General features: G+C 35.6%; 1 long non-coding RNA gene across 1 annotated transcript; it reads left to right on the top strand.

Annotated features, from left to right (window-relative positions):
• Positions 1-9,374: 9,374 nt before the first annotated feature.
• LOC141285454 (uncharacterized) lies at positions 9,375-11,720 on the top strand. Its single transcript, XR_012338611.1, has 3 exons — positions 9,375-9,579; positions 9,858-9,947; positions 10,741-11,720. It is a non-coding gene; the product is annotated as an uncharacterized lncRNA (long non-coding RNA).
• The last annotated feature ends 721 nt before the right edge of the window (positions 11,721-12,441 follow it).

Genomic DNA, 12,441 nt, shown 5'->3' with positions numbered 1-12,441 from the left:
TGAGTAAGTGTGATTCTGAATAGAATCTGTTGATAGGGGTAAATCAATTAATTAGGTAAAATAAGTTACCCTTAACTTTCAAAGTTCAAGGCTTATTAGTACCTAAAATGATTGACCTAAAAGAGAGAATACTAGAAATAATGATCATATGAAATGACCAGATGAGGAAATTCAAATGAGTCCAAATAAATTTAATGTTTGAATTAAATTTGAATTTGTCACAATTAATAATTGTGAAGTAATGTTCCCCTTTCTAGTAAAATGCATATAAAGTGGTAAAGTTAGAAAATTGAGAAATAGGACAGAAAAATAGACCAACAGGTGTATATTAGTTCAGAGGTTTAAAGGGTTAAATCACTTTAGCTTTGCCCACACACACTGTATTCAACCACTGGATGTTAATGCTAACTGCTAACCTTTGAGGCTAATCTTTAGCATAGACTTCAATGTAAAAGCAACAGTTTCGTTAGCTTAGCAATAGCAACACCGTAGAGTTTGTTTATAGTATGACGTCAATGTGCTGCGCGTGCAGTTCAGAGTTGCTCCGGAAGTAGGTTAAGACTTCCGAGTCACCATCGTAGCTACGGCAACCAAAACAAACTATAGTGAGCTAAGCACATGAAGCATTACATTGCAAGTTCAGTTAAGAATGTTACATGAAATGGCAGCGCATTTCAACACTGTACACATAACAAGACCACTTCTAGTTGGTTTTGCGATGTGGCGCTTTAAACTCTTAGTTCGTTCAGAGTTGGATTTAAACTTTATTTAAGTGGCAGCTTGGCGCTGCAAATGAGGAAACAAAATAATAAATGATCTCGGCAGATCATAAATCTCCGTGCCAGTTTCTCTGAGCACGTAGACACAACAGATTTTATTCGCTGTTGTTTAGAGTTAAACTTTACTTGATCAAGATTTAAAACACTCCCGTTTAAATCGCACTGTTTCACTTAGTGAACAGACACAAACAGGCAAGCATTATTTCTAATGTTTAACCAGGGGAGTCACATTACATAGTTGCTTTGACAATGGAACACGCATTGACAATTAAACTATGAATAATAAGGCCTTTAAAAATAGATTGAGGGACACGCTCAAACTATTCTTTATCCGTCGATTTATTTTCACTTTTATTTACTGTAGTTTAGCTCCGTTCAGCTAACGGTGACTGAGATTCCCTGCCGGGAATATAGCAATTGAATGGCACTGGAACACGCAATGACATTAATTCAACTATAGATAAGGCATTACAGAAAATGAGGGACACGCTCAATTTCGACCTTATTGTACGATCTCAGACCTTAACTTTAAACTCACTTACTACAGTTTAAAAAGTAGAGAGACGTTCTCGAGTTACCGTCCTCTGCATTCACTCTAGGTTTCATTCATTCAAGCGGGCGGCCGCGCTGCTTACGTCACACACACACACGCACATACAGTCTAGACTCAGACGCTCTCATCCACAGAAATAGAAAATATTAAATAACTTGGTTGTGCTTACAATTTAGATTAAACTGCCCGCATTCTCTCCACCAATTAATGTAAGATTTTAATAGGGATTAATTACATAATAATTTAGCTCAAAGGGAATCGAATATGATTCAGGGAATTTGAACAGAATCGCTGTTTTACGGCTGTTTGAGTCGACCCGCGATTCATTCAGCAGCCGTCTAACAGACGCTCTGCAATGGATATTGCTATCCAGAATATAGTGAAAACACTATATATTAGCACAGTAGCAAAATCAGCAGTTTAAGGCAGTAACTTGTAAGCACGAAACACAAGATACTTAATAAAAATATGAATTTATTAGATAAACCTAACACATACAAACTAATCTAACATAAACACGCATTCACACAGGTTGCAGAAAGAGAAAATGAGGAAAGAATGAGTTTAAAGGAATGAAAATATGAAGTCCCAAGTTATAGCAATGTGCATTTGCTTAGACCTGAACAACCATCAATCACTTAATTAACCCTCGTATTGAGTCTCTCAAAGAGGTTATTAAACTTTATATCAAAATGCACCAGTTCAGTAAGATTCTAGAGGTTACTTGCGCATTGCCTTTGGGAATTCCTTTGGTTGCGTCGCTTCAAAAAGGGGGCTTTCCCGAGGTTGCTGATTGGTTGGTGGTCGGTCAATGTGATGTCTTCTTGGGCGTTGGCTGGATATGAGAGTTGAGCGTGCGCTGATAAAGTTCGGGTCAACGAAGACGTTTAAGTCGGTCGCGGCTTGCACAAACTTAACTAGACACGAAACTCTCAACGGAAAGAAATAAAAAAAGATTAAAGAAAAAAACAGAAGTGGAATGATCTCCTCATGTTTCCTTTAGATGAGGAGGCTGGCATGCAGGCCAGGCGGCGTCGAGACGCCGCGGCGCGAAGCACGTGAAGAGCGTTGTCAGGAGTAAGAAAAGTTGCAAGAGAAGAGAGATTTGAGGGTGTCCTTGAGTTTTTAAACTCAGCCTTTGGACACCTCCCAAAATGATGTCTTGACCAATTAGAACATTGGCTGAACTCCGGTGGGCTGCTGGTTTCACCTTCCAAACCACAAATCCCAATGTTATCTTATTAGTCCCGTGATCCCAAATTCCCGCTCTTTGCAGAGATAAATTTGGACATGATTTCTATAACAAGACTATAATACATTTCGCAAAGAATTGAATTACAGGAACATTTTGAGAATGCGATTTCCAACTCGGACATATCAAACATCAATATAAACCATTAAACTATTCAAGAGTTATCAAAAGGGACATACACAATGAGTGATTAAAACATAATAGACAAATGTATGGGTTACATATATGAATAGGAAATTATGCAGAGAAATGATGAGTTGCTCATGAGTCCTTTAAGCATAATTTTGGGTGCATATGTACATCAATAGACAGTTTTCTGTGCCCTTCTGTGAGGGTCTGTTCTCTAAGCTGGGAGGTCAAAAGTTTAGGGAAGGAATTTCCGTTGTGTCCTGTGTGTGGGGGAAAACCAACCATATCGCTAATGACTTTAATCATGTGATGTTCAAAATGTGCATCTCTTTGACCATTAATCTTGGTTACTTGCTCCAAATTTGACAATCTCCTTATTCGAAGGATTTGATTATGAAGAAGTGTCTTTGTGTTAATTTTGCAAGTTCTTGGTTAGTTTCGGTCTGCTTCAGGCTGGCGTTTCTGGCGCCAGGCTATCAAACGTCAGATTTATGACGGGCCTCTTGGAATGTACGTCTGTAGAAGTGTTCTAACTTCTAATAGACTCTCTTAAATTGTCTGATTCTCGCTGAAATACTACATAAGGCCTTTTTTAAAATTTTTGATTAACATTTTTGGAGATGTAAGCTCTAGGGTGTCAGTGGCCATTCAGCTTCACCTCGGCCAAATCTTCTGGAATTTGCAGCTGGCTCTGATGTGTTTATAGTGGTTAAACATGAGACATAATTTGTTTCAGTTATATCTAACAGTCAGTCTTTGGTCTCATTAAAGGAATAGTTCACTTCCAGAACACTCACCCCTTGTCATTCAAGATGTTCATGTCTTTCTTTCTTCAGTCATAAAGAAATTATGTTTTTTGAAGAAAACATTTGAGGATTTCTCTCTATATAATAAACTTCTATGGTGCCCCCGAGTTTGAATGTCCAAAATGCAGTTTAAATGTGGCTTCAAAGGGCACTGAACAATCCCAGCTGAGCAAGAAAGGTCTTATCTAGCGAAACGATCAATTATTATCAGTAAAATTTCAAATTTATATACTTTTTAACCTAAACGCTCATCCTGTCTAGCTCTGCATGAACTGTGTATTCCAGTTCATGACAGGGTATGTCGAAAAACTCCCATCCCATTTTCTCCTCCAACTGCAAAATTGCCCTACATCACTGCAGAAGTACCGACCCAGTGTTTACAAAGTGAACATGCAAAGAAAGTCAACTGCCCTTTACAAAAAAAAAAAAAAAAAAAAAGGTAAAACAGCAATGTAAAACGATTTTTTACTAGAATACACAGAGTTTACGCAGAGCTAGACAAGATGAGCATTTGAGGCTAAAAAGTATAAAAATTGCATTTTTTTTTTTTTTAAATAACGATCGTTTCGCTAGATAAGACCCTTCTTCCTCATCTGGGATCTTTTAGAGCTGCATTTAAACTGCATTTTGGAAGTTCAAACTCAGGGTCACCATTGAAGTCCATTATGGAGTTATGATGTTATGATATTCACAACTTTAATCCTGTATCAGAGCACTGCCTTGTACTCTTGACTAAAATGATTAGCAACTTTTATATTTTTAAAGCACATCTTTGATGTGCTTCTACGTATTTGAAATTAACGTTGATACCAGGTGTAAACAGCAATTTGTTTAGCCAACCACTTCAGCAACTGAGTGCCCATGAGTAAAGAGGGCAGCTCTGAGGTCGCATACTATTAGAGGGTGCAACTGCCAGTGAGATGAATGGGATTACTCCAGGTACTCAACATATTCTCACTCTAGACCACAGTCAAGTGACCCAATTAGAGGTGGTAATTCCATAGTTGATCCAAAAAATAGCATAGAATCAGTTTTGTACTGTATGTGTGTTCTGTATGAACTTCATGCTGTCTGGCTGAAGCATGCTCATATAGCGTAATCACAACGTAACATGTTTTGAAAGCCCATCATTCACTTGTTTATACGGTTATATGAAAAATACTCTTTACAAGCTTTTTTGATGCAGGAGAGATTTCATGTAAGAGTTCTCGATGAGACATCTCGTTTATTATTCATCATGTAAATGTACACTGTCATTTCCAGTGAGCCGTTGAACAGCAGTAATAGCCATCATCTGATCTATTATTCATAATCAGCAATTTGCATAAGCAGCACTACGGTCTCCCAAATGACTATGTTAAAGCTACGGTCAGGTGATCCTGATAGAGGTGCTAACTCTACGGCTCTTTCGCAAACATTAAAGGAGCGCTGGGGCGGACGCGGTGGTGCTCAGTGACTAGCTTTTGATTTTTGCTGCGGCTCGTTCGTTTTATCACCCGCCGACACCTTCTGTATTTGAATATGCGATTAAGCTTTGTCACTGCTGGAGGCTGTGTACTGCCTTATTGATGGCTGTAGTAAAAGACTAAAATTATGACAAAAACAAGCAGAGAAGTTCAGGGACTCAGTCAGACATCCTCAGTGTCAGGCCTTTCATCTCAACAAATGCAAAATATTTTAATTCTGTTCTGCATATATAGTACATAAATAACTGATTTATTTCTTTCCTATGTTGGCATCACCCATGTTTCCTAGGATCAGGATTTTTCCATTGGCTTTTGGATTGCAGAAAATAAACTCTGTGATCAACAAAAGTTTCATATTCTTACACGTTTTGTAAGTTTTGTAAAAACTGCAACAAAAAATAAATAAAAAAATAAAAAACTGCAAAAAATAAAAAGTCTTATCTTATTTAGAATATTTGTCTTGTTTCTAGATAAACAAAATGAAATAAGATTTTTAGTCTTGTTTCCAGAGGGAAAAAATAAATTAAGTGCATTTTGCTTAAAATAAGTACAATTATCTGTCAGTGGCGTAAGTAAAATACTCTTGTTTTAAGAATATGTTACTTACCCCACTGGCAGATAATTTTACTTGTTTTCAGGGGAAAAAAATAAATTAGGTGCATTTTGCTTAAAATGAGACTAAATACTTCTAATACTTATGCTTTTAAGCTTATGCTTTTGCTTATCTAGTAAATGCATCTTAATTTAAGATTTTTTAATATTTTGACTAGAAACAAGACCAAAATACTAAGCCATAAGCCATTTTTTTGCAGTGTACCTGAAAGGTGAGTTAAGGAATAGTTTGTAAAAGCATGATTATAAACACAATAAGGCTGCAAATGTGGACTAATGATCAGTTTACCTGTTCAGTTTGATGATGTTTAAAGGCTGTATCAGCGATTCTAGGCTGAAACATAAAGTGTCACATTCAGCTGACCTTTCTTCACAATCCGCTCGCTGCCTGCCCCATAAATTGGCTGTAAAAAAACCCACGTCTCTGTGGTCAGCCTAGGGTCCGAGATATGCCAAAAAAACAACTGGTGCTACCAACCATTCCACAGACAAACAAACAGTGTTCCAACCAATCACAGTCAGCGGGTTGGTGTTGTGGAATTTCGCTCTGCCTCCCTCATTTCGTGCACCAGTACGAAAGTCCACAACACCAACCCCCTGACGGTGATTGGTTGGAACACTGTTTGTTTTTCTGTGGAATGGTTGGTAGCACCGATTGCTTTTTGGCATATCTCAGACCCTAGGCTGACCACAGAGACGCGTTTTTTTTTTTTTACAGCCAATTTATGGGGCAGGCAGCAAGCGGATCGTGAAGAAAGGTCAGCTGAATGTGACACTTTATGTTTCAGCCTAGAATCGCTGATACAGCCTTTAATATCCTTGAAAATCTCTGTAATCACAATATTTTTGTGTATTTTATTTCGTAGAGCAAAACATGAAAATACCTTGGGCTTGAGTTAACCACAGACATTATTTCAGGCATTTAACCAAAACCTCATTAAAAAACAAAAACAAAAGACATTGACTTCAGGACATTGAAACCGGAAGTGCTCAAATGTGAGCAAAAATATGTCACCCCTGCAATACATTGGCAAATACTTGCTAAAAGCCACAAAATAAAAGGACAAAACTTAAACTTTGAATTAATGGGGTAATTAAAACATGTTTTTTTGAAAGTTGAAGGGCTGGCTGTGCACCATTTGTGTACTGTGCTGCACGTTAAGTTATATTTTTCAGTAATGTGACAGTGGCTCAACTGTTTTCAAAATAGTGTTGCTTTTCCCAGGGGCACCTGCAGGTCCATGATCCATGATACATAGAAGGAAAAAGGGTCTTAGGTCCTATTTTAAATGCATTTAAAATAGAAAACACATTTCTGTCCTATATAGCTTCTTTTCTTATAAATGATCTCAGAGTTATAGGTCATAATACCTACTGTATATTCTCAGCGTTATAGGTCATAATACCTACTTGTATAATCACAACCACAAAAAACAAAACAAAAAAACAAACAAACAAACAAAAAAACACAAGGTACATTCTTTAGTAATGCTCATACTCATATTGCTAATTATTTTCAATAAGTTAATATATTACATAAATTAAAAATTTAACTTTTTAAATATAATTGTATTATAAAATGTATAATACTGTTATTTATAATAACCAAGCATCATTTGACACTGTAAGCATTTAAAATGATTTTGAGACCTAAACTATAAAGTCCAGTGGAGTGGAATTTAAGGGATGCTTCTGGCGGGTTTATTTTCACCAAGTCTTCTCAGTGACACAGTGGGTGGTCACAATGATTTAAATGTGGATATGGATGCAATTTTAAAGTAACATTTTACACACTTGGATGAAGACTTTTTAATGCATATTTGAATAAATGGCATTACTTTTATATCAAGTAACTTTATCATAAGCATCAAAGCTTGGTTTTCTGAGAGTTAAAAATTGCTTTAAAGAGTTAGTTTTAAAGTAGTGGCTTGTAACTAAATAACTAGTTTCGTGTACCCAGACCTTTCAACTGACAAGGTCTGGGAACCTTGGCCAGTTTGAATGGTCAAGAGACGCCCAAGAGGCCATTTGTGCCTCATCATGTGCTGCGTCATGTCTAGGAGCGTGGAAACGTCCCCACAAAAACAGACCGATTGTAAAACGTATTTTAAAGAGTCTATGCCATGAACTTTACATATTTCACATACTTTTGAAAATCCAGCGTTTAGTTGATCAAGATAAGTGCTCATTGTTACAGTTGTAAATGCAACGGCTTTCTTCTTCCATGTGAGGGTTTGGCATCACAGCATCTTTGTTTCCTTCATTAAAGAATGTGACACACACATCTACATCGCCCTACATTACTGTTTTACCTTTTATTGTAAAGGCCATTTGATCGTCTTCGCACGTTCACTTTGTAAACACTTCTTCAGAGATATAGGGAGATTTTAAAGTTGGAGAAGGAATGAGATGGAAGTTTTTCAACATACCCTAACTGTCTTGAACCGGACACATGCGCATCGCATAGCTAGACAAGATGAGCATTTGTGGTTAAATAAGTGTAATATTAATTTATTTAAGAAAATGGCTGATTGTTTTGCTAGATGAGACCCTTCTTCCTTGGCTGGGATCGTTTAGAGCCCTTTGAAGCTGCATTGAAACTGCATTTTGGAAGTTCAAACTTGCGGGCACCATGGAAGTCCACTATATGGAGAAAATTCCTGAAATTCTTTACGACTGAAGAAAGAAAGACATGAACATCTTGGATGACAAGGAGGTGAGTAAATTATCTGTACATTTTTGTTCTGGAAGAAAACTAATCTTTCAACAACCAAGGTTGTTTTCCTGGCATTGTAGTAATTCAACGTTGGAAGCACAACCTAAATGTGAGTTTTCACTAAGAACTACAAGTAAGGTACACTGTAACTGATTTTTGTAATTTGAACAGTATTTTACTGTAATATCTACAGTAAGATACTGTAAAATGTATATACAGTATTTTACTGTAAACTGCAAAGGATTATGGGAAAATATATGATCACTACTGTAATTCTCCACTACTGTAAATCCGTTTACAGTAGTGAACTTGCCCGCGAAAAATTGACCAATGGCAAGGGAGATTTTTTTTTCTCCTGTTGAGAGGAAGTGGCGGTAAAAAGGACAAAAGAGAAATGTTGCATCAATAACTCGACAAAAAGGTTAGTATATTATTTCTGTTTTATAAAAAACTGAACAATTTTAATTTGTTTTCACTTGTTTACAGCAAACTAACAATATTCATCGTGTTTTTCATGTCGGTAGCCTTTTTTTTCTGACTGGCGGCCGGGGCGCTGCCATAACGGTGAAAACATGGACTGGTGAGTAAGTTAAGGTGACATATTAGTCGAAATAAACTTTATTTAAACTGAGAAACACGTTTGTATATTCGGCTGCCCTTTAATGCAAGTTAGTTCGTCTGACGAGCCCTTACTCAAGCTTAACAGCAAACTGAGGTGAAATACTGAGGTAAAGTGCGTTAAGCAACACCACTGTTTCTGTGGAGATTTTAAACTGTATTTTCAAGCCCTTCTTTTGCTTGTCATTTTCAAGTTTCTGGTCTGGATGTCGTCTGTAACGTCGGAGCGCGGAGGTGTATTTTGGATCTTCTTCTGTGAATGACTGCCATAGTATCGACGATAACATGAACTGGTAAGCTAATAATGTCAGTAAGCCGAAGTTGACAAACTTAACGTTAGTCACAGAGCAGCATAATATCTTTTAAACGCTGCCTCTTTATAGCTGGCAAGGTAATTCTCTTCAAATGATGTTTAAGTAAGAAATGTGTGTATGAATGTCGTATGTAACTTTATAGACGGTCCCTTCAGTGACAGACGTGACATAAACAGCGCGCTAACATGAAACACTGAGGTAAAACTGAACACCGCGGTTAACTGCATCTTTTGTGTTTTATTTTCAAGTTTGTGGTCTCGTGGTCATGTCGTCTGCATCGGAGGTGTATTAGAGTCTTTTCTGGTGATTGCCGTCGTCGCGGTGCAAACAACAGGTGAGCTTCCCCTTTCATCAATTTAACTAAGTTAATGTTAACGTTACTAAATTAGCCAAATTAGCCACAGGCTGCTGTTCTCCACTGACTTGCAGAACAGGTTAACTTTTTAAAGAGAGTAACGGGCTAGCAATATATTAATATAACAAGTTTTGCTAATAAATATTATAAATGTTTATTTTATTAAAAATGTAGATTTTATTACTGTACAGTAGTTGTCTTTTCTGATCATAAACTATAGTAACACTAAAAGGGTGTTGTGACACTGTCTGTTACAGGAGATTTCTCCAAGCACTAACTGGATGCTGACCATCAGGGGCAGAATCATCACACAGCCAGCTGTCCATTTTACAGACATGCAGAATCAGGTAACCCAAAACATTTTTGTTTTACATTGCATTTACATTCATGCATTTTTCAGATGCTTTTATCCTAAGCAAGTTATATTGTATTTAAAGTACACATTTGAAAGGTATTTATTTCCGGGGAATGTTTTTTATTACCATGTCTTGTCACATCAAGATTGAGTTTGCATGCACATTAAAATTATTTCTATTAAACCAGCATTTAAACAGCAAAATGCAGCTGCTTCAGGTATCTTTAACTTACTGTAACCTTTAAATTCATAATAGCAATCTTACCATCTGTCAATTTAGATTATTGTTACTGTAAAGCAACAATTAGAGATTTTTAATCATAGTAGGCCTATTATATGCACAGACTTTCTAGGAAACACACGTTTAGAATGTTTATATGAACAGATTGGTTAGCATTTAGCATGGTCTGTGGCAGACTTTTGAGTGTCAGGGCAACAAAATTCAATAAACAAGAATGTAATATTAAGTGATTTAAATCATGAAGAAAGTATTGTCTTTTTGCTCCATTTAGTAAAAACGGTTCTTAACAAAGCCATGTTGTGCATCTCTGCACACAGCAGTGTTTCATTACTGAATGAATTTACCTTTTTTAAACACCTAGAATCAGTGACTTACTGACCCATTCATAAAATTCTTTATAAAAAATTTCAAGAAAAAGTTTCTTCAGTTTTTTTTCTTACTACTGCGTTCGTATGTAGTATATCATTTTTTTTTAAAATGCATACAGCACCAAGTTTGACAGTTGAGGCAAATTCTTTAAACACTGTTTTTCTTGTGCTTGCAGGTTTGTTCAGACAGTCAATCTTTGTGGCAGCAAATGCATTGACAGTCACAGATCAGATGGACTTCTGGAAAGAGGGTGCAAACAACAAGCATCAGCCTGAATCCCATTCTGCCGTTTCTCATCAGAGAGCTTGTCAACTTTGACTCAAAACTACTAAAATTTAACACAACACAAACACATTTTTACTGTATGATTTTATTTTATTTACACTACCAGACAAAGCTTTTGAACAGTAAGATTTTAAATGTTTTTAAAGAAGGTCTCTTCTGCTCACTAAGCCTGCATTCATTTGATCCAAAGTACAGCAAACACAGTACACTTTTGAACCATTTTTATTATTTAAAATAACTGTTTTCTTTTTGAATATATTTTAAAATGTAATTTATTGCTGTGATCAAACCTTAATTTTTAGCATCATTACTGCAGTCACATGATCCTTCAGAAATCATTCTAATAATTTGATTTTCTGCTCAAAAACTATTATTATGATGTTGCTGAAATTATTATAATGCTAAAATACATTTTTTTTTTCAGGTTTCTTTGATGAATAGAAAGTTCAGATAAACAGCATTTATCTGAAACAGAAATAGTTTGTAACATTATGAATGTCTTTATTATCACTTTTGATCAATTTAAATCATCCTTGCTAAATAATATCTTTCTATTCATCAAAGAATCCTGAAAAATCTAAAAATTAAATAATGTTTATCAGCATACTAGAGTGATTTCTGAAGGATCATGTGATACTGAAGACGAGTAATGATGCTGAAAATTCAGCTTTGATCAAAGGAATAAATTAAATTTGGATCAAATTAATGCAGGCTTGGTAAGCAGAAGAGAATTCTTTAAAAAAATCTTAGTGTTCAAAAACTTATGACTGGTAGTGTACTTACTTATTTTTGCTTTTCAGTATGTGTATGTTTGCCATGATACAAAGTCTCTGTACTTTTAAAAAGAAAATGTTCAACAATTAAAAAGAATATTATCAGAACTAATGCTTATGAGTTATTGTGATTTTTATGGGGTTGGGGTGGTAAAAATCTTGAATTACAGTGCTGTAGGTTAATTGGATTGTTTTTACAGGTAAAAAATGTTTAAAATAAATGAAAATAAACTCTATAGTACTGATACTGTAATTTAAAATACAGTAAAAATACTGTAATTGAAGATACAGTAAAAACACTGTAAATTAAATTACAGTAAAAATAATGTAAATGAAATTACAGTAAAAATACTGTAAATGAAATTACAGTAAAAATACTGTAAATGAAATTACAGTAAAGACCTTTTAGTACTGTAAATGCACTTACAGTATTAATACTGTAAACATTTTTACAGTAACTTACTGGCATCCAGCTGCCAGTAAGTTACTGTAAAATTTACAGCAAACTTTTTACAGTGTAGCTCATCAGATCCACAGAAAACTAAGTTTTTAATAAAATGTTCAATTAGCCCTAGTTAAAACCCAAACTCAACTGTAAAATGTAAACCAAAAGTCAAAAGATGTTAAAAAAAGAAAAAAAGAAAAGAAAAAGTTGACTATTGCAATCAAATTTCACCTAGTAAGGTAAAGTGTCAGAAGTTTTTAAGGCACAGTCCTGCAGTGTGGCTTTTCCTATGACAACTGTCAAATCAAGAACCACCGACCAGCACAAAACATGATAACACAAATAGCACGACAACAACAAACCAACACTTGCT

Source organism: Garra rufa, chromosome 14, assembly GCF_049309525.1.
Source record: "Garra rufa chromosome 14, GarRuf1.0, whole genome shotgun sequence".
NCBI classification, from domain to species: domain Eukaryota; kingdom Metazoa; phylum Chordata; class Actinopteri; order Cypriniformes; family Cyprinidae; genus Garra; species Garra rufa.
The sequence above is the reverse complement of the archived record's forward strand: the minus strand, read 5'-3'. Positions and strand labels throughout refer to the sequence as shown.